The sequence below is a fragment of the Elephas maximus genome, chromosome 4, assembly GCF_024166365.1.
Source record: "Elephas maximus indicus isolate mEleMax1 chromosome 4, mEleMax1 primary haplotype, whole genome shotgun sequence".
Taxonomy (NCBI): Eukaryota; Metazoa; Chordata; class Mammalia; order Proboscidea; family Elephantidae; genus Elephas; species Elephas maximus.
Genome location: NC_064822.1, coordinates 59,499,709 through 59,523,076, shown reverse-complemented (window position 1 = coordinate 59,523,076; position 23,368 = coordinate 59,499,709). Strand labels below are relative to the sequence as shown.

At 45.6% G+C, this 23,368-nt stretch overlaps 1 protein-coding gene across 6 annotated transcripts in view; it reads right to left on the bottom strand.

Moving 5' to 3' along the window:
• TSPAN9 (tetraspanin 9) overlaps positions 1-23,368 on the bottom strand; it is a 308,842-nt gene that overhangs the window by 49,322 nt on the left and 236,152 nt on the right. The window lies entirely within an intron of this gene.

The following is a 23,368-nucleotide window of genomic DNA, read 5'->3' as shown; positions in this document are numbered from 1 at the left end:
CCTTTGGGCCTGCAATCCCTGCACTGAGAACCTCCTGGACCCAGGACACAGAGAGGAAGAAAGCTGTAACACTGAAGATGGCACAAGATGGCAAGAAGCGGCAGCAGAGAAACGGCGACACTAGTGCAAGATACTGCAGTGGGCTTCCTGGCCCACAGAGCAAGGCAGTTACAGTGGGTGTGCAGACCCAGAGAGCGAGATAGCTGAGCGCCTTCGAGCTGAGGCTTACTGGTGGGGTGGGGTGCCACTGCAATGAATTACTGAACCCAGCAGAGAAGAAGAGTGCCATGTGAGGGACAGCTGGTGTCAGAACTGGTAAAACGGAGGGCGGAGGTACGTCTGACTCGTGCCTCATAGGAATCAGCTTCGGGCTCTTGATGCTGATAATGATTCTCCTCTCCCTTGTGAAGTTAGAGGAGAAGATAAGACACCTCCGCCATGCTTTTTTTTTTTTTAACAGATTTTTTTGTTGTTGTCAAAGTTTTCTATATATTTTAGAGAATGGCCCCTTATCAGATATGTCTTTGCCAAAGGTTTTTTCCCAGTCTGTAAGTTCTCTCTTTACTCTCTTGGTTAAAGCCAGTTATCTAATTTATCTTCTGTTGTTCATGCACTTTTAGTTTTGTTTGATAGGCTATTTTTGCTGAAAATTAGGTCTCCTAATTTCGACCCTATGTTAACTTCCAGGAATTTTATAGTTTTAGGTCTTTGACCCATTTTGAGTTAGTTTTTGTACAAAGTATGAAGTACAGATCCAGATTCATTTTTCTGCATATGATATCCAGTTTTGCCAGCAGCATTTGTTAAAGAGACTGTTTCTTCTCCCCACTGAATGAACTTTGATCCTTTGTCGAAGATCGGCTGCCTGTAGATGGATGGGTTTATTTCTGGGTTCTCAATTCTGTGCATGGGTCTGTCATTGAACCAGTACCAAGCTGTTTTAATTACCATGGCTGTAGAGTAAGTTTGAGATTGGGAAATGTGAGGCCTCCTACTTTGTTTTTTTTCTTCAGTACTGCTTTAGCTATTCAGGGCCTCCTTCCTTTCCATACAAAGTTGGAGATTAGTTTTCCCATTTCATTAAAGAATGCTTTTGGGATTTGGACAGGGATTGCATTGTACCTATAGATAACTTTTGGTAATATGGACATTTTCACAATATTAAGTCTTCTAGCCCATGAGCATGGAATATTTTTCCATTTACGTAGATCTCTTTTAGTTTCCTGCAGTAGTTTTATAGTTTTCCTTGTATAAGTCTTTTACATCCCTGGTTAGGTTTTTTCCTAGGTATTTTATCCTTTTATGGGCTACTGTAAATGGTATTTGTTGTTGTTGTTTGTTTGTTTTATTTCCTTTTCAGAGTCCTTGTTGTTAGTGTAGAGGAACCCAACAAATTTTTGTATGTTGATCTTGTACCCTGCCACTTTGCTGAATCTATTAGCTCTAGTAACTTCCTTGTGGAGTCCCCGGGATTTTCGACGTACAGGATCATGGTCATTTGCAAATAAGGATAGTATTACATCTTCCTTTCCAATTTGGATACCCTTTATTTCCCTTTCTTGCCTTACTGCTCTAGCTAGGACTTCCAGAACAATATTGAGGAAGAGTGGTGGTAAAGGGCATCCTCGACTCATTCCCATTCTCAAGCGGAATGTTTTCAATCTTTCTCCGTTGAGAATAATGTTGGCTGTTGGTTTTGCATATATGCCCTTAATTATGTTGAGGAATTTCCCTTCTATTCCATTTTGCTGAGAGTTTTGATCAGGAAAGGGTGTCGGATTTTATCAAATCCTTTTCTGCATTGGTTGAGATGATCATGTGATTCTTTTTCTTTGTTTTTTTTTTTTATGTGGTGAATTACGTTGATTTTCTAATGTTGAACCATGCTTGCATCCCTGGTATGAATCCCACCTGTTCATGATGTGTTATTTTTCTGGTATTCTGTCGAATTTTGTTGGCTAGAATTTCGTTGAGAATTTTTGTGTCTATATTCATGAGGGATGTTGGTCTGTAATTTTCTTTTTCAGTGGTATCTTTGCCTGGCCTGGTTACCAGGATCATCCTGGCTTTATAGAATGAATTAGGGAGTATTCCTTCCTTTTCTATGTTCTGTAATACTTTGAGTAGAAGTGGTGTCAAATTTTCTCTGAATATTAGGTAGAATTCTCCAGTGAAGCCGTCTGGGCTGGGGCATTTTTTTGATCGTGAGGCTTTTGTTTGTTTTCTTTTACCTCTTCAATTTCTTTTGTTATGGGTCTGTTCAAATTTTCTACCTCTATTTGTGTTAGTGTAGGTAGGTAGTGTGTTTCTAGAAATTTGTCCACTTCTTTTAGGTTTTCAAATTTGTTAGAGTACAATTATTCATATATTCTGCTATGATCCTTTTTATTTCAGTTGGTTCTGTTGTAATGTCATCTCATTTGTTATTTTGGATATGTGCAGCTTCTCATTTTTTCCTTTGTCAATATGGCCTTTGTCGTTGTTGTTAGGTGCTGTTGAGTCACTTCTGACTCGTAGTGACCCTATGTACAACAGAACAAAATTCTGCCCAGTCCTGTACTATCCTCACAATCATTGTTATGCTTGAGTCCGTTGTTGCAACCACTGTGTCAATCCATCTTGTTGAAGGTCTTCCTCTCTTTCCCTGACCCTCTACTTTACCAAGCATGATGGCCAGTGGTTGGTCGGTTTTTTTTTTGATCCTCTCAAAGAATCAACTTCTACCATATTTCTATGCAAATAACGAGGGCTGTCTGCATTTGTTTGCTGGCCACACCCTTCCCTGATGAGGCTCCCTGACAAGCATCGCCATGCCAATCCTCTTCCACATGTTATGGGAAAAAAAAAAAAAATTAGCATAGTATGCTTGCAAAACTACTTTGCAGGGGGTGGGCATGGCTGGCAAGCAAACACAGAAGGCATGTGTTCTTTGCGTAAAAATGCAGTAGTCTTATTGATTCTTTACTGTTTTTCTGTCTTCTATTTCATTTATTTCTGCTTTGATCTTTATTATTTCCTTTTTGCTGGTGGCTGTGGACTTCTTTTGCTGCTCCTCTTCTATTTCTTCAAGTTGTAGGGTTAAGCTATTGATTTTGGCCCTTTCTTCTTTCTTGATGCTTGCGTTTATTGCTATAAATTATCCTCTGAACACTGCTTTTGCTGTGTCCCAAAGGTTCAGTATGTTGTGTTTTCATTTTCATTTAATCCTAGGAATTTTTAAATTTCACTTTAAATTTATTCTATTACCCAGTAGTTTTTAAGTAAGGCATTATTCAGTTTCTATGTATTTAATTTTTTGTTGTTCTTTCTGTTACAGATTTCTAGTTTTATAGCATTATGATCACAGAAGATGCTTTGTCTTATCAATGTTTTTGAATTTACTGAAGCTTGCTTTGTGGCCTAAAATATCATCTGTCTAGAGAACAATCCATGTCCATTGAAGAATGTGTACTATGCTGCTGTTGGATGGTGTGTCTGTATTGTCTATGACATCAAGTTAATTGATTGTGTTATTTAGATCTTCTGTATATTTGTTGAGTTTCTTTCTAGTTGTTCTGTCCAACATCAAAAGTGGTATGTTAAAGTCTCCTGCTATTATATTGTAGAACTATTTCTCTTTTCAATTCTGTTAGAGTTTCTTTTATGTATTTCGGAGCTCTGGTCATTTGGTTTGTAAATATTTATTATAGTTATAGCCTCTTAGTGGATTGACCCTTTAATTGGTATATAATGGCCTTCCTTGTCTCTTATAATGGATTTCAACTTAAAGTCTATTTTATCAGAGATTATTATTGCCACTCCTGCTCTCCTCTGGTTACTGTTCACTTGATATATTTTTTCATCCTTTCATTTTTAACCAATTTATGTCTTTGTGTCTAAGATGCGTCTCTTGTAGGCAACAAATTGATGGGTCTTTTTTTTAAAATCCATTCTGCCACTCTCTATCTCTTGATTGGTGCATTTAAGCTATTTACATTCAGTGTGATTACCGACAGGTAGAATCTACTGCTGCCATTTTGTTATGCTCTGTGTGTGTGTGTGTGTGTGTGTCTGTGTCTGTGTGTGTGTCTGTGTCTGTGTCTGTGCCTGTGTCTGTGTGTGGTGTTAACAGCTTCTTTGTTATGCTTAATTTTCTGCACTGAGTTATTTTTGTTTATGGATTTTCGTTTTCATTTTTGTTGATTTTCTGTTTGCTGAGTTTTTCTGATTTTCTTCTTTATTTTGGTTAGTACATTTATTAATCTTCTTTGTGTTTACTCTGAAATTTGCGTTTATCTTCCTAAGTTTAAAACAGTCTGTTATATCTTCATATCACCTGGACTGCCTCTCCATATGGAAGTTCTAGAACTATAACACTTATTTCCCCTTTTTGTTTTGAAGTTGTTGTCATTTAAAGATTGACATATCTGGTTCCCTGTTTGCAGTTTTGCACCTTTATTTTCCTTTTGAGAATTCTTTACCTGGGTTGGTATCTGGGTGATGCTGCTGTATGTCTTAATCTAAGGTTGTTGTTTGATGTTATTGGTTCTCTGCCCAAAAGACTCCCTTTAATATTTCTTGAAAGGTTGGTCTGATTTTTACAAATTCTGTTAATTTCTGTTTATCTGGGAATGCCCTAGTTTTGCCATCATATATGAAAGACAGTTTTGCTGGACATACGATTCTCAGTTAGTAATTCTTTTCTTTCAAGGTTTTATATATGTCATCACATTGCCTTCTTGCCTGCACGATTTCTTCCAAGAAATCAGCAGTTAGACTTATTGGTGCCCCTTTTTAGGTGATATTTCATTTTTCACAAGCTACTTTCACAATCTTTCTTTGCCTTTGGTATTGGAAAGTTTGATTCTGATATGTCTTGGTGACTTTCTGTTGGGGTCTATCCTGTATGGTGTTTATTGAGCTTCTTGGATGGAAACCTTCTCATCTTTCATGATACTAAGAAAGTTTTCTGCCAATCGATCTTCAAAAATTTCCTCTGTACTTTTTTTTTCTCCTCCTCTTCTGGAATTCCAATTACATGGAAATTATTCCTCTTGACAGTGTCCCACATAAATCTTAGGCTTTCTTCATTTTTCTTCATTCTGTTTTCTGTTTGTTCCTCTAACAAACCAGAATCAAGGGATTTGTCCTTTATTTCACTGGTTATTTCTTCCATTGATTCAATTCTACTTATGTGTCCTTCCATTGAGTTATCTATTTCTGATATTTTATTGTTAATCTTCTGGATTTCTAGTTGTTGTTTTTGTATGTTTTCTAACTGTCTATTTATTTTGTTATTTTGCTCTTGTGTTGTTTTCCTGAATTCTTCTAGGGTTTCATCTGTATTTTCCTTGATCTCTTATAGATCTTCTGAATTCCTTATCAGATAGTTCTATTGCCATTTTTTCTTCAGGAAGGTTGTCTGCCCCCTTATTTTGCTTACTTGCTTGAGCCATCTTATCCTGTTCATTCATATGATTTGCTATTGTCTGGTGTCTCTGAAGCATTAAGGTGTTGATTATTTACATATTTCTTTATCGATTGTATGTATGTTTGTTTTGTGATAATTTTGTTTTGTTTTGATATAACCAGACCTTTGTTTCTTCTATTTCTCTTTAGAATGTCCTTCTTCCTTTGTATTACTTTAATTGTTGTTGTTTTGTGGTTCTGGTCTACATGAGAGACTTTGGTGCTGTCTGTTGGTTTGGCATGGTTTCCTCTTACTAGTGGGTACGGTGGGTCTTACTCATATGCATGTCCTCTATGGTCAGGTTGCATGTCTTTCCTTATCGGATTGAGAGGAGATGGAAGAACAGATTCTTTCCCTGATATTGGGTGGCAAGTTTTGGGTGGTCCAAGTCCCTCTACAGCCCTTGTGGAACTACAGGATCTTTCTAGGTTGATGCTAGCAGTTACTGCATTCTCTAAAGGTCAGGGCAGGACGTCACCGTATCTGTTGGGAGGGAGTGCTACCCAAATAGATGGGGTAGGCTCACTGTGCATGCATCAACTGGCATCTCAGTAGGTGGTGGAGTATCTAGGGGTTTCAGTCCAAGTGCAGATGGCCTGCAGGAACTGTTTGGGTGTGGGATGCATTATGCTGCAGCTGGGTGGACATCAGATGAGGGCACTATGATCTCCTGCTCATTGTTTGGCAGAGGTACAGATGGTACCTGTTAGTCTGGTGTTGCCAGTGAGGTGATATGTCTGTCCGGCTGGTCACTGGGACATGAATGAAGAGAGAGTTCTCGCTAGTCACTAGGTTGGGCGCTGGGTGTTCATGATGCCGGTTGCTGGGTGGTCAGGACAAGAGTACACGGGCCAGCGATCACTGGGGTTCATGACCTGGGAACTCCCACCACTGGTCATCAGGCAGGTGGGGCAGCATGGGGATGGGCAGGGGTGGGCATTAGCCTCTGGGTGCAGGTCCAACAGCGTGGGAGCATGCACCATGGATCACTGGGCAGACAAGACCGTGTGGGTATGGGCGGGGGGAGGCACAAGCCTCCATTCACAGGTTCAATGGAACGGAAGCCACACCATGGATCACGGGTGGAAGGGGACACGGGCTCACTGCTGGTCACCAAGAGGGTGGGAGGTAGGAGGATAGCATGTTCCCCCAGTCTCTGGCGTGGGTTCTGGGGTACTTCCACACAGTGCGGCTGGCAGTCAGGACCTGGCCCCAACCAAATGTGAGGAGGGAGGGCTGTCCAGAGACCATTTGGATGGGGGATCCCTAGCTGACACTCCAAGGATCCTCCAACTCTGCCAGTGCCAGCCACCCAAATGATCAAGGACCACTGTTGGTAAGTAGTTCTGTCCCTATTTTCTGACTCCCTTCCTGTTCTATGTTTACCTGATCACTAGGGCTCTCACCTGCCTTCCTGCACTTCCTTTCCTCAGATTCAGTTCATGTTCTGCTCACCTTGCTTTGTTCCAGGTTTGCACACAGTATCTCTGTCTTCTATTGAGTATTCCATGAAGTTGCCTCCCTGTGCTCCCCACCTGGGAGCGCTGCTTGCTTTGTCTCAAGATGGCCATGCTGCACAGGGCTGACTAGTAGGGCACCTACAATTTGTAAGTATCCTCATTTACTGTTTTCATTCAGTTTCTTCTTCCCTTCGGTGTTCAATCTAATTCTTCATCCTTCCGTTTGCTGTTCTGGGTTCCCAGGTTGTCATCTGTATCTATTTCACTTGGTTTCTCCATTCTTTGCTGTAGGGAGATGGCATGGTGTGTGTGACTAAACCACCATCTTGGGCCATCTCCCCCAGCAATCTACTTTTGAAAAAAACAGTCACCGAAACCCTGTGGACATACCATACAGAAAAACTAACTCAAAATGGATCAAAGACCTAAATATAAAATCTAAAACGATAAAGATCATGGAAGAAAAAATAAGGACAACACTAGGGGCCCTAACACATGGTATAAATACAATACAAACCATAACCAACAATGCACAAACTTGATAACTGGGAGCTCCTAAAAATTAAATACTTATGCTCATCAAAAGACTTCACCAAAAGATTAAAAAGAGAAACTACAGACTGGGGGAAAAAATTTGGCTACGACGTATCTGACAAGAGTCTAATCTCTAAAATCTATGAAATACTTCAATACTTCAACAATAAAAAGACAAATAATCCAATTAAAAATGGGCAAAGGATATGAATAAACATTTCACCAAAGAAGACATTCAGGCAGCTAAGAGATACATGAAGAAATGCTCATGATCATTAGCCACTAGAGAAATGCAAATCAAAACTACAACGAGATACCATCTCACCCCAACACTACTGGCACTAAGCAAAAAAACAGAAAATAATAAATATTGGAGAGGTTGCAGTGAGACTGGAGCTCTTATACACTGCTGGTGGGAATATAAAATGGTACAACCACTATGGAAAAAGATATGGCACCTTCTTAAAAAGCTAGAAATAGAAATACCTTAGGATTCAGCAATCCTCTTCCTAGGAATAGATCATAGAGAAACAAGAGCCTTCACACAAATAGACACATGCACACCCATATTCACTGTAGCACTATTCACTATAGCAAAAAGGTGGAACAATCTAAGTGCCCATCAACAGATGAATGGATAAACAAATTACGGAACATACACACAAAGGAATACTACACAGCAATAAAGAACAATGATGACACCAGGAAACATCTCACAACATGGATGAACCTGGAGGACATGCTAAGTAAAATAAGTCAGTCACAAAAGGACAAATATTGTATGAGACCACTATTATAAAAACTCAAGAAAAGATTTACATACAGAAGAAAAACAATCTTTGATGGTTACAAGGGAGGTGAGGTACGAGCAAGTGAAATCACTAACTAGACAGTAGGTAAGTGTCACCTTTGGTGAAGGGAATGACCACACACAATGTAGGGGAAGTCAGCACAACTTGATCAAGAAAAAGTCACAGAAGCTTCCTAGATACTCCAAACTCCTGGAGGGACTGAGCTGATGAGGCAGAGGGCTGGGATTCATGGTCTCAGGAGACATCTAGTTCTACTGGCCTAACATAGTTCATAAAGAAAATGTTCTACATCCTACTTTGGGAGTAGTTCTGGAATCTTAGAAGCTTGTAAGCGCCCATCTAAGGTACATCTATTGGTCCGATCCTGTCCGGAGCAAAAGAGAATGAAGAAAACCAAGGACATAAGGAAAATATTAGCCCAAAGGACTAACAGACCACATAAACCATATTTCTCTACCAGCCTGACCCCAGAAGAACTAGATGATGCCTGACTACCACCACCGACTGCTCTGACAGGGATCACAATAGGGAGTCCCAGACAGAGCAGGGGAAAAATGTAGAACAAAATTCACGTTCACAAAAAAAGACCAGATTTACTGGTCTGACAGAACCGGGAGAAACCCCCAAGACTATGGCCCCCAGACACCCTCCTAACTCAGAATTGAAACCACTCCCGAAGCCCACTTTTCAGACAATGTTTAGACAGGCCTATACAACAAACAATAACACACATGAGGAACATCTTTCTTAGTTCAATCAAATATACGAGACCAAATGGGCAGCTCTTGCCCAAAAGCAAGACGAGAAGGCAGGAGGAGACAGGAAAACTGACAAATGGACATGTGAAACCTGGGGTGGAAAGGGGGAGAGTGCTAGCACATTGTGGAGATTACAACCAATGTCACAAAACAATGTGTGTATAAATTTTTGAATGAGAAATTAATTTGTGCTGTAAACTTTCACCCGAAGCACAATGAAATTAAAAATAAAGAAGTAAAAGAAAACCCTGCGGAGCACAGTTCTACTCTGGCACACATGGGGTTGCCATGAGTTGGAGTGAACTTGACGGCAACTGGTATACCAAACCAAAGCAAACCCACTGCCATCAAGTTGATTTCAACTCATAGCGACCCTATAGGACAGAGTGGAACTGCCCCATAGGGTTTCCAGGGCTGTCATCTTTATGGAAGCAGACTGCCACATCTTTCTCCTGCAGAGTGGCCGGTAGGTTTCAACTGCTGCCCTTTCAGTTAACAGCTGAGTGTTTTAACCACTGCACCACCAGGGCTCCTCCTGCAACTGGTATATATTAACTGGATTGGGAGAAACTAGGGGCAAAGAGACCAGAAAAGAATCTGCTGTCTGGGCAAGAAGTAAGAAAGGCCTGACCCAAGGAACAGGCATCAAATGGAGAGATGGAAGGACACGAGAGATGTCGTGGAGGTGGAATGGATGGGTAAACAGCAGTTAGAAGTTTTGAGCCTGGACTCTGGCAGATGGTGGGACTGTCCCACCAACACAGACGAAGGAGGGCTTTGGAAGCAAGATGATTAAAGAAGTTTGAAGAACCAGAGGAACACCCAGGGAGACACGGGTACAGTTGTAAGTGTGGTGAGGGAAGGCTGCCCTATTTGGGATCAGAAGACGTGGGTTCAATCCCTAGCTCCACCACGTACTGTGAAACTCATGGTCAAATCCTTTTGGGAAAGGGAGGACATAACCAAACTGTGGCTTAATCATCCAGTTTCAACATCCAAAAAAATGAATGAACTCTTTCACCTCACAGGCATATTGTAACGAGTAAACGTAATGCATGCAAAAATAAATATAGATGTGATTATCAGAGTTCATAGCTAAAACCAAGAGGCTAGGCAGGTTTGTCAAGCTAGAGAGAGAGGAGTAAGGAGAGGGGAAAGGCCCAGAGATAAACTTTCAGGAACATTAGGTCCAGAGGCAAGAAGCAGCCCTGAAGAAGACAGAGAAGCTGCAGACAAACCAGTAGAGCACAACATCTCAGCAGTTCAAGAAAAAGAACAGCATCTCCAAGGAAGGACCTGCTTTGTAGCACCCAGTTCTCCCCTGCGCTGCCAGTCCTCACCAAGACTATGCTACTGGACTACACAGTGACCCATGAGGCATGACACCTCTAAATCTGTCCCAAAAAGGTAAGTAAAGGGTGTGCTAAGGGGTCCACAGAACATTGAAGGAAGTAACTAGGGGGTGCAGGTGTCATGAAAGAGGCATTCAGAGAGCAATTAGCTCCCTGATTAAAATCAAGGGGCTGTGGTTCTCATCTGGAGAGATGGAGGAGATCTGTGTGAGAGGGCCAGGCAGACAGACAGTCTGTCTTGTGATTAAGATGCAGACTTCCAATCCATCATCCGCCATGCCCGCTGTGCTCCCCCATGGGCATCCATGCACTGAGGTACATACTGCCCTGTTCTGGCAACAGACAAGGGCAGGCAGGGGGCTGAGGAGGCAGGGGCACCGGGGGCAGGATGGTGGGGAAGCTGCCTTCACCCCATGAGCCTGGAAGCCCAGCGGAGGGAAACAAATAGTCCAGACAGAAGTCAACAAGGGAAGCAGCAAGCACATCCTGTTCAGTGGTCTGGCACTGAGGGATTGATGCGAGGGGTCTGGGCGAGGGACCAGCTAGGTAGATCAGCAGAAACTGAATCTTCCAGGTCGGCCTGCCCTGGAAACGGGATAGCGGCAGGGAAGAAAAGTGACGGTGGGAACGGAGTCAGACTGACTCATAGGCACAGCCACGTCTGCTTGGTGGGTACCCCATGGGGTCCTTCTCTGGGTTGGAACACTTCCTTCCTCTCAAGGTCTCTTCTCCCTACCACACCTGTCTCTGAGAGCACTGTGACCCTGAGGAGGCTTTGAGATCTCAGTCAGTCATCTTGGCCTAATACCATCTCGGCCTAATATCATCTCAGGTATTCAAAAAAAAAAAAAAAAAATTTTTTTTTTTTTTTTGAAGATTTAGAAGGAGTTCCTGGGTGGGACATATTGCATTGGGCAAGTTTAAAGTGTTAAAAAACAAAGATGTCACCTTGAGGACTAAGGTGCACTCGACTCAAGCCACGGTAATTTCAATTGCCTCATATGCATTCAAAAGCTGGACAGTGAATAAGGAAGATCGAAGAAGAACTGATGCATTTGAATTACGATGTTGGGGAAGAATACTGAATATACCATGGGCTGCCAGATGAACGAACAAATCTGTCTTGGAAGAAGTACAGCCAGAATGCTCCTCAGAAGCGAAGTGGCGAGACTTAGTCTCATGTACTTTGGACATGTTATCAGGAGGGACTAGCCCCTGGAGAAGGACATCATGCTTGGTAAAGTAGAGGGTCAGCAAAAAAGAGGAAGACCTCGATGAGATGGACTGACACAGTGGCTGCAACTATGGGCTCCAACACAGCAACAATTGTGATGACGGTGCAAGACCAGACAGTGTTTCATTCTGCTGTACACAGAGTCTCTGTGAGTTGGAACTGACCCAGTGGCACCTAACAACAACAACCCTGGGTGGTGCAAACAATGTGCTCCGCTGCTGTCTGCAAGCTGGGTCGTTAGAGTCCACCCAGAGGCACCTCAGAAGAAAGGCCTGGTGATCTACTTCCGGAAAGTCAGCCATTGAAAATCCCACGGAGTACAGTTCTACCCTGACACACCTGGAGTTGCCACGAGTCGGAGTTGATTCCACTGGTTTGTTGCTTTTTTTTGAGAATACTTAGAGAATTAGAAGCAGAAGGAGCTCAGATGTCTTTTGGTCCCATCTCCTGCCTCCAAGCTGGCCCACACCCTGCCCATCCCAGGAAGGTGATCACCTCTTCTCTTCGGGGGCTGGTGGGCCAGCACAGTCCATCAGCAGTAATCATCCATCCTCAACAGTAACTGATTCTGAGCCGACTTCACCTTTAGTAAATTATGGGATTTTTTATTACTTCTGCTCTGACCTTAATTGTTCACGCCCAGGTCTAGGATAGGCTCAGGGTCACTCCCAAGGTGCCTTCTCGATAAACTCAAATGACATTCAACACAGTAAACATTTACTGAGCACCTTCGATGTGCCCAGATGATGCTCCTCTTCTCTGCCTTGGCCAAACTTGCACCCTTCCTGCCACCCAGTCCCCTAGCACAGTGCTCTTTCATCATCCCAGGAGCCAAAACGCATGCAGAAAGTCTACCATGGAAGCTGCCCCATTTCACCCAGGATACCACCGTCTGCAGACCAGACATGGCCTCTCCCCTCTGCCCTCAGGAAGTGGAGAAGCTGCAGGGCAGAGATGCACTCTCCGCCAGCCCCAGGCCATGTCTGTGTGCCAGCCTTGAGGGCAAGGCTGGCGAGGTGGCTGGATGGCATTTGGAGAGGGGAGCTGGGGACAATGCCAGGGTCTGAATAGCCACCAACTCCTGTTTTGCTCTGCCCTAGACCAAATGAGGCTATTATTAGGCCCAGGACTTGGAGGGGGCATCATGGGGAAGGATGAAAACGCACTGACCCAGATAGCACAGGTTTCCAACAATTGGGCTACTGTTCCCTGGCACAGAGAGGGGCATGGGCTTGGAATTCCAAACTTCTCAAGTAGGAAATGCTGCCAGATGACCATCTGTCTCCTTCCCTTCCACTGCAAGGAGCACCCTCAGTGGGTAACCAGTGTCCAAGCCCTTCTGGTGTATCAGCCACAGGTCTGCCCCTGGGGTGGCAGCAACAAACTCACCAGAGTCCTGGGGTGGAGTGCCCTAGAGTTGGGCAAAGGAGGGTGAGAAGGGGGAGAGAGACCGTCCCAGGCCCCACAGGTCAGAGGGCAACGTGGGGGTGGGAGTCCCAATCTGCCCTCCACTTTGGAGGAGAATGTCCAAGGCAATGGCACACCTGCCTGGCAAAGACTCTTCAGTTCACACAACTGGAAAGCTTGCACCAATCACGAAGATGCATGCATAGGATGCAGAATCGATCCTGGATTCTCTGCTTCTCAAACCTGCTTGCCGCACCGAGGTGCTGTGAACAGAGGGTGTTTGGGGGCTGGGAAAAGCAGCCCAAGCCTCCACCACCCCTTTCTTCTGACCATTTCACTGGCTCTGATTTCACCAACACACCACAAGGAAGCAGAGTGGTGAGGATCGGGCACAGTTAGCCCTCTCCGTATTCAGTGTATGGGTGGCTGGGGCCCAGAGAGGTGCTCCAAAGTCATGTGGCAAATCAAGGGCAAACCCTGCCCCTGCCTTATTCTCTCTCCCCTCCAACACGTCTAGAGGCTGCCACTCAACTGGCTTCCCTTCTTTGTAGCATTCAAATGAGGTTTGATAAAAAAAGAAAGGTGAAAAACACTTCTCTTGGCAAGAGTCAGCTTTCTCTTTCCATTTCCAGGGTGGAAACCCAGAAGCAGTTTCTAGGACATCCATCTGTCCTTCCTGCACCCCCTGGGCACCTCCCTTTGGCAGGGGCCCGAGAGCCGGAAATGGGCTTGGCACCTTCCGGGGCTGTTCCACCGGCTGGCAGGTGCGAGAAACGTGCTTTGGTCCAGGCATCTGCTCACTTGCTTGGCCGTCCCAGGATGGTCCGATCGAGCAGTGCCGAGTTCCAGAACCGGACTCTGCCAGCAAAAGGCTGAGGAGCAGAGCCTGCCTGGGGCTGGAGGGGTATGTGGATAGTACCTGGGGATTTAAAATGGTCTGTTTTCCCCTCTCCTTCTCAGCACATAGCTGAGCTAGGCTGCAGCACACAGACTTATTCTCCCCCTAAGGCTGGGAAGACTGGGATGCCTATGGAGGAGGGAAGCTAAGGCACAGAGACGGAGTGCATCTTAGCCGAAGTGGGTAAATGCAGCCAGAACAGCTTGGTGCTGGAGAGCAAGGCAAAGCTGTATCAACTGTCTTCAGAAGGAGGGGGTGGAGGAGAGAAGGGCCCTGACAAGGAAGCCACTCAAGACTTCTGACTCTCAAGGGAAGAAAGCTCTTGAGCCTGGCTGGGTGGGTACAACCCTAGGAGGCCCCGTTCCCAACCTGCTCTGCTGTCGGACTCCAACACAACTTGGCTCCCACTGTCTCCTTCTCCTCCATTACCCAGGCTCTCTCTCACATCCATGACTAAACAGACCATCAACCAGATGGTCTCCTTTAGGGGAGCAGCCAGGGGCTCACCATCTGGTAGGACATGCTGCCACTGACGTTCGATATCTGCCTGCAGCGCAGAGTCCAGTGGGGCACGGGCAGACACGACAGTGTGTTCCCCCAAAGCAGACAGCAACTGGCCATCCCCAGGGGCCCAGCATATGCGGTCAGCAGCCTCTCCTGCCCCATCTGTGTGCCTCATGCCATCTGGGAAAGTGGGAAGACTGGGGCCCAGCTATAGGGCTGTGGGTGGCAGAGAAGGACCAGGCCCCCTACCCAGCTGGGCAGAGAGGCAAGGCAGCAGGTGCGCTTCCAAACACCTCACTTCCAGGGATATCCACGGGCTTTGTGGGGATGGTTGAGGGGCAAGAAGAGCTTTGAGGTTCAGGGAAACGAAGGCCCAGGGTGAGGATGCGACCTGCACAGACTCACACATCCTGCAGGAGACCAGGGTCTGTGTAGCTGACACTCTCTGGGGGAGGTAAAAGAGCCTAGGCCAAGAAAGGTGAGTCATAGAAAAAGACATCTCCCTGCCTCCAAGCAGACTGTCAGGGTCACCATCAAAATAGTATCTCTTAAGCAGCCATCACCTTGGAGGAACAAGCCCTCAGACAGGTCCTGTTCCTGAAGCTCACACACATCAGTCCACAAAAGAAAAGAAAAAAAAAAAAACACCCAAACCTATTAACCCATTGACGTCGAGTCGATTCCAATGCACGGCAACCCTGTAGAACAGAGTAAAACTGCCCCATAGGGTCTCCAATGCTTTAAATTTTTACAGAAGTAGGCTGCCACATCTTTTTCCCATGGAACGGCTGGTGGGTTCCAACTGCCAACCTTTTGGTTAGCAGCCAAGCACTTAACCACTGCGCCACCAGGGATCCTTGTCCAACAGGCAACAGCAAATGGAGACCAGAGAGCTTACGATTAACAGCCAAGGCCTGGCCTTAGATAAGCCAGCAGCGCAGAACTAGATGGTATGTGGGGGCAGAGGAGCCCTAGGAGGGTTGGCAAGAGGTTATCTCAGTCAGAGAAGGTTTTCCTGACTGAGAAAGGGGCAATGGCCGTGAGCTTCGTCACCTCCATCCCCCTGCTGCCCATCAAAAGCAACTCAGCCAACCTGTGCCCACTCAACAGCCTGGATCAAAAGAGACAGGAACTCAACAGGGCCCTCACTGCCCTCCTCAGCCAACCCTGGGCAAGCTGGGCCTGTGGCAAGGGAGTCAGGGAGGGTGACGGAGGAGGGGGCCTAAAGCCCAGCTGCTCTCCCCCTTGCTGATCCCCATGACTGAATGTTCCTTGGCTGTGATCTGGTCCTGCGCTAAGCTGCTTAGCCAACAGCCCTATCTCCTCAGCTCAGGGCTCTGCCATCTGGGGGTGAGGGGGGCACTGGGGCCCTGTGGAAAGAGCATGGGCCTCAAGTCAGAGCTAGTGCTTCCACAAACTACTGTGAAAACCTGGGCAAGTTACTTAGATTCTCTTCTCTGCATCCTGGCCATGGTGGGAATCCAAGAAGGTAATATGAGTGCAGCATCCAGCTCAGTGCCTGGGCCACAGTAGAAGCTCTGCAAATGGTGGCTACAACGGTAACATGGTGAGTTGTTCAGTAGAACACAAGATGTGGAACTCAAGGATTGTATAGTAACTTAGGCACAAGAAAGAATATGATAAAGGTCATGGGAAATTAAAATATCCCCATCACAGGTTTGAAGGGATACTCTATATTCCATTGTTTTTTCTACACTGGATTTTAAGGCCCATTTTAAGACCCAATGATGTCCGCCCTGAGCCCCCAAATATGCCAGTCCATCCATACCCCAACTTTCTCAGGTGGCTCAGAGGATGTGTCATGAGGCCTCAGGACTCTCAGTTCTCCCACAGAATTCCTCTTTGGATGCCCTGCCACAGGTTCCCTCAGGATGGGTTCACATTTTGCTTCTGTGTAACACTGGGGCGTGTGTGGGGAGAGCAGCCTCCCGAGAGGTAAATGCGACGTCCAACAGTCAACGTTGTTCAAAATTCTGTGAGGAAAGGGACCAGCATGGGAGGGTCCTGGAGGGTCAGTGATGCCAAGACCCAGAGAGGAAACATGTTGCCCAAGACATCACCCCATATTCAGGGCAGAGCTAGGGCTCCCCAATATAGCAACCTCCTCCCAGCCAGGACATGGGTCCAGCCCAGCTGACTGTTGGTGCGACTTGTTTTGCAAGATGGGCAGACAGTCGTCCATTGCATCCTTTCTGTGTGGAGCCCTGGGCTGGAAGCTGGGCAGCACAGAGGAGGGCAGGGATAGTCTCCCATCCTTAGGGAGCTGGCAGACAAGAGTAAAGAAAACACCTGGCCACCCAGCACCCCGGATTCTAGCCTAGGCTCTGCCCAGGAACTCGCTGTGGGGGCTTGGGCAGGCCATGTCACATTTCTAAGCTGTTGCTCTTCACCTACAGAACTGGAGCTGGGCTAGCTGATGGCTAAGAATCTGTGTTTCACAGACAGAGGTGGGTGAGGTGGGAGAGGAAGATTAGTGCTGAGGCACAGGCTGGGTGGAACCCTAGGGCACCAAGCCACCAGGTGGAGGCATGCCAAGGGCCTCAGGCCTCTCCATGCCTACCCCAGTCCAGAGGAGGCAGAGGCAGCTCCCTCCCAGGGTGCCCTACTTGCCCTGAAGCAGCCCAGCTCCATCCCATTCTGGCACATGACTGAATGAGCTCTTTCTAGATGCTCAGACCAACCTCATGTGCAGGCTTCTCCCTGCCTGCTGGTGAACAGTGCTGCTGAGAACAAGATGAAAAATCAGAATAATGCCACCCCTGAGAGGAGACCCCTGAAGCTGGGAACACCACAGGGGCAGGGAGACAGCAAAGGGGCTAAACAGCAGAATCTTCTCTCCCTTGATTAGTCAACCCTGCCCAGAAGAAGAGGGAGGAATTCTAGGTCTTTAGGAGAACAGGGGAACAGCTCCCGCCCAGGGCCAGCAGCCCCCCACCTGCTGGAGCCCCAACTCTGAAGCAGCTGCCTGGCAGCGAGGGTGAGGAGGGGGGCAGGGGAGCGGACTCTGCCCTCTACTGATCCTCAGTCAGGACACGTCCCCGGCTAGCAGCATTCCATTCTATACTGAGCAGAGTGACACACACCAGAGCCCCAGGCTGCTGAGGCAAGGCCCTGCCTCCCCAGCCCCATGGGGCACACACGCAGGGCTGGGACCTCCACCCAAGGTCAGGCCCGCTGCAGGACCAAGCCCACACCAACCGCACTGAACTGACCACAGCGAGGATAAGAGTACTCGTGGGACGTCAAGGCTGGGAGGGCAACCTACAGATTCCAGAGTCCAGCCTCAGCATTTCACAGGGGAGGAAACCAAGGCCCAGAGAGGACATCTCGTTTGTTTAAAATGACACAGCATGTTTCTCCTGGGCCACACATTCTCCTGTGATCCCATTCTGGTGATGGCCTTCCAGTCATACATACAGAATTTAAAATTTACCAACTTGCTGAATCCACAGTATGGTAAACTGGTTTTTCTCATTTAAAGGGAAGGGAAGAAAGGGATGAATAGGTGGAGCATTTTTAGGGCAGTGAAACGATTCTGCAGGATACTGCACTGGTGAACACATGACCTTACCCATTTGTCAAAGCCCATAGGACTGTACAACACAAAGAATGAACTTAATATAAAGTATGAACTTTAGTTAACAATAATGTATCAGTATTGGTTCATCAATTGTAATAAATTACCACACTAACGCAAGATGTTACTAATAGGGTAAACTGTGTGAAGGGGAGAGAGGAGATATGGGAACTCTACTTTATGCAGAATTTTTCTAGAAACCTAACTGCTCTAAAATATAAAGTTCATTAAAAAAAAAAACCAGAAGACAAGGATGGAAGTCAAATTAACATCTTTACTACTAATACAGTTGACTGGAGAATATAGCTTTACCAAAACATAAAAATAAAATAGGGAAACTACGCAGTGGCGAGTGGTGTATACGGGCAGTCTCTGTACTTTCTGAATAATTTCTCTGTAAACCTAAAAACTGCTCTGAAAAATAAAGTCTTTTTTTTTTAATTTTATGGTGGTAGCTACATGTCTTTATGTGCATGTCAAAACTCAGAGAACTGTATACCAAAAAGGGTGAATCTTACAGTCTATAAAGTATACATAGCTTAACAACAACAACAAAAAAACTACATGGTGAACACTTTCCCTGTGTCATTTAATAACTTCCCAAACTCACTCATCCACAGGCAATAATTGCTTTAACTATGCCCCTAATGTAGGACACTTAGGTTGTTTTTATTCTCCTTTACTCGTCACTGGGTTTTATTACAAATTGCTCTTTAATGAGCACCCTAACATACATTTGACAGTCTTTCTGATTATTTTCCTAGGATGGATTCTTAGAAGTACAGTTACCAGTCAACAGGTTGTTAGTGTTGTTGCTGCTGGGTGCCGTCAAGACAATTCCGACTCATAGCGGCCCGCCTGGGCAGAGTAGAACTGCCCCATAGGGTTTCTTAGGCTGTAATATTTTTTTTTAATCTTTGCAGGAACAGATTGCCAAATCTTTTCTCCCGTAGAGCCACTAGGTGGGTTCAAACTGCCAACCTTCCAGTTAGCAGCCCAGTGCTTAGCTGTTGCACCACCAGGGCTCCTTAGTCAGCAGGCAGGACTTCTAGGCTCTCAATATACTTCACGAAGTTGTTTTCCACGGAAGCTACAGCACTTTACCCTCCCACCAGCGCTGTACTACAGTGTTGCATCATATTAGCAATTATCACTTTAAAAATCTGCGCATTTGCAAGGCAAGAAAATAGCATACTACTGTCATAATTTGGATTTCTTTGATTACTAGTGACATTATATATTCTTTCTCATGTTTATTCATCACTTAATATTTCTTCTTACACAAACCTAATTACAGCAACAGCCAGCAAACCACCAATCTCAGATATCCACACCATTTTAGGGTTATTGTCGTAATATATTAAATACACATTAAATCACAGGAGTTAATATTACACTCGTATTTAACACCACAGTACAGTGGAGGCAGGCATGGCATAGTGTAAGCAACAGATTGGAAGCCACATAGCCCTGGGTTTGAACACCGCCTCCCTCACATACCAGCTGTGTCTTAGCTTCCTGGGTGGTATGAAAGGTTAATAATGTACTTCACTGCTAACCAAAAGGTTGGTGGTTCGAGTCTACCCTGAGGTGCCTCAGAAGAAGGCCTGGCAATCTACTTCCAAAATATCTGCCATTAGAAACCTTCTGAAGCACAGTTCTACTCTTGCACACATGCCATCACCATGAATTGGGGTCAACTAAACAGCAACTGGTTAGCTTCAGTTTCATCTGCTGTGGAATTATGAATGGGGCAACAGTAATTACCTTTAAGGGTCCCCAGGAGAATCCGATAAAGATAATTCAGATGAGGATAATGCAATTGAGGCATTCTGTACACTTGTAAGTACTCAACAAAAGGCAGCAATTATCACAACGGATGCAAATGAATGGCCAAATATGCAATGCTCCCATCCTGAGGGATGAGGAGGAAGAGGAAGACGCGAATCATACTGGGCTGTATTATTATGGCAGTAAATCATGGTGTGGTCCCCAAAAGAGGGCTTATCAGACAAAGTCATCTGGTTGCATACACTTTTAAAACAGGGCACTCAAACCACAGTGAGATACCACTCCACACCCACTAGGATGGCTATTGTAAAAAGAAAAAAACCCTGAAAATCACAAGTGTTGACGAGGATGTGGAGAAATTGGAACTCTCATCCACTGCTGATGGGAATACAAAATGGTGCAGCTGCTATGGAAAATAATTTGGTGGTTTCTCAGAAAGTTAAACATAAAATTACCATATGACTCAGCAATTCCACTCTGAGGTATATACCCAGAACAAGTGACAGCAGGGACAGATACTTGAACACCGATGTTCATTGCTGCATTGTTTGCAATAGCCAAAAGGTGGAAACAACCCAAGCATTTATACACAGATGAATGGATTAACAAAACGTGGTACATACATACAATGGAATATTTTTTAGCCATAAAGAGAAATGAAGTTCTGATACATGCTACCACATAGATAAACCTTTGAAACATTATGCTAAATGAAATAAGCCAGACATAAAAGAATAAACATTGGGGAGTTACTGCTTAATGGGCATGGAGTTTCTACTTGGGATAATGGAAAAATTTTCAAAATAGTGGTGATGGTTACACAACACTGTGAATATAATTAATGCCACTGAATTGTATACTTAAAATGCAAATTGTATGTTATATATATTTACCACAATTAAGAAAACAAGGCTCGATTCTGGAAAGATGGAAGTAAAAACAAACCATCCCTCTGAACCTCCCCCACAACTGCAAGAAATACAACATGGATGGAAAGGGTGCTTGACTTTGAGGGACTCTGAATCAGGGAGCAGAGGCAAGTAGTGGGGAACCGCAGACAGGCAAGAATCAACAAATCAATGAGTCGCCTATGGTAGAAAAGTCACTTTTCGCACCATCACTGCCCCTCCCCCCTCCACATGGGCCGTCAGCTGCTGTGAACCAGGGTAGTGGCTCCAGAAAAAAAGCCTGCTTCCCTAACCACCTCAAGCCTTGCCCGTACAAAGAGACAGGACCTCACGCTTCTGCCCTAAAACCAACAAGGCAGACCTTCCTGGGGGTCCATTTGGATTATGCTAGCACCTCCCCCACCCAGATACTGTCAGTTGCACGCCTACCGTGAATTGCTACAGAAGGCCTGTGCAGTGGAGTCTGCTCTCATAATGAACACTCTACCTGCCTCCCTGCACACCCAATAGCTCCATCCTCCTGGGTAATCAGCTCTGTCTGCTTCCCCTTTCAGTCAGTGCTGAGGACTGCTGACTGAGGCTGCTGTATACCAAGAAGCAGGCATCTCTAGTGGAGGCTACACCCACAGCCAACATACTCCAGTGGGGCTCTGATAGCAATCAGGCAGACCTCCCCAGGGGTCCATCTGGAACGTGCCAGCACCTCCCCAACCTGGGCACTGTCAGCTGCAAGCCTACCGCAAATTGCCACAGAAGGTTCGTGTAGTGGAGTCAGCTCCCCTGGTAAAAACTTCACTGGCCTCCCTGTGCACCCCATAGTTCAGGCCTCTGAAATCAACAGCACAGATCTCCCAGGGAGTCAGTTCAGGTCTGTCTGTTCCCCCTTTCAGCTGGAGCTGAGCACTGCTGACTGAAGCTGCTGTGTGCCAAGAAGCAAGCATCTTGAGTGGAGGCTACACTCATATACTACAGGGAGAGCTCTGATAGCAACAAGGCAGACTTCCCTAGAGGTCCATTTGGAGAATGACAGCCCCCCCTCCACCCAGACACTGTCATTTGCAAGCCTGTTGTGAATGCTACAGAAGGTCCCTGCAGTGAAGTCTACTCCCAGTCAGCACCTTACCTATCTTCCTGCACACCCCATAGCTCTGGCCTCTGAAACCAGCAGGACAGAGCTCCCTGGGGGTCAATTAGGGTTAGTCTTCCCGCACTTTCATTTGGCGCTGAGGACTGCTGACTGAAACTGCTATGTGTTAGCAAGCAGGAGTCTTGAGTGGAGGCTGGATTTACAGCCAACAATCTACTGGGGGAACTCTGATGGCAACAAGGCAGACCTCCATGGGGATCTGGTCAGAGCATGAGACCCCCCTCCCCCACGTGGCAATTGTTGGTTGCCAGGCTGTTACAAACTGCTACAGTAGGCCCCTGTGGACAGTGACAAGGCGGATGTTCCCAGAGGTCCATTCAGAGTGTGACTACTCCTCCCCCAACCAGTAACTGTTAGCTGCTGGACTGATACAAACTCCTACAGAAGGCTCCCTACAGTGGAATCATGAGGTGAGTCACCTAAGTGGAGACTGCTTCTCCAACCACCACAGGGCCACTGGGGCTCTAAAACCAACAAGACAGATCTCGCAGAGGTCCTTCTGGGGAGTGCCATTCCCTCTTCCTCCTGAAACAGAGGAGAGTCTGCCTGTGCTTCTCCTGAATGCCAGTTCAGATATAAGCAGCCCCCACAGCAAGGGAAGAAAGCCTTGCAAAACTGTAGAGCAACACCCAGCCCTGAAGGGGGCTCAGTGGGTGTGGGTTTTCTGACTAAAAACATGACTGCACAAACAAAGAAGGGAAAAGAGTAATAACCAGGGACAGGGGACTACACCCCCCTGGGGGACAAGCTGATTAGTACACTATCTCTCACGTAAGTGGTGGTTCCCCTTGGTGGTCAAACTAACCAGAGTGTTCTCTGATGTGTTTGGGAGAGATTAAAAATTGAAAAATGAGATCTAGAACTTTTGAATCTCAATTAAACCATGGAGGGAGAAGGAGCTATGACAGAGAGGAAGAGGAAATGGTAAGTAAAAGCCAAAGGCTCTGCCCACCTAAGAGTTTTCTGCAGAAAGTGGTGTGGGCAAAAACACCAAATACTGGGGAAAACTGAGAAAGTTAGCACCCTCAAAAATTCCAATACCCCAGCAAAAAATCACAAGACACACAAAGAACAGAAACACAATGGCCCATTCAAAAGAACCTGACAAACGAAGTGAAAGCGCACCTAAGGATGACCAAATAATGGAAAAAATGAAAGAATATAACACAACAACATTAAACATAGTTAAAGAGCTAAGGGAAAACATAGACAAAGAGCTAAAAGGAATAAGGAAAACAATGCATGAACAAAATAAGGATCTAAAAAAAGGGGCATTGCAACTGAAAGGCACAATAACTGAAATGAGAAACACAGCAGAAGGACTTACCAACAGGTTTAATCAGGTGGAAGAAAGAATCAGCAAATTAGAGGATAAGATAGTTAAAATGACAGATGCTGAAGAACAACAAGAATAGAGGCTCAAGGAGGCTGAGCACAGGTTAATGGAATTCTGGAACAACAACCAGAGACCAAATACATGCATCATGGGAATTCCAGAAGATGAAAGAGAGAAACA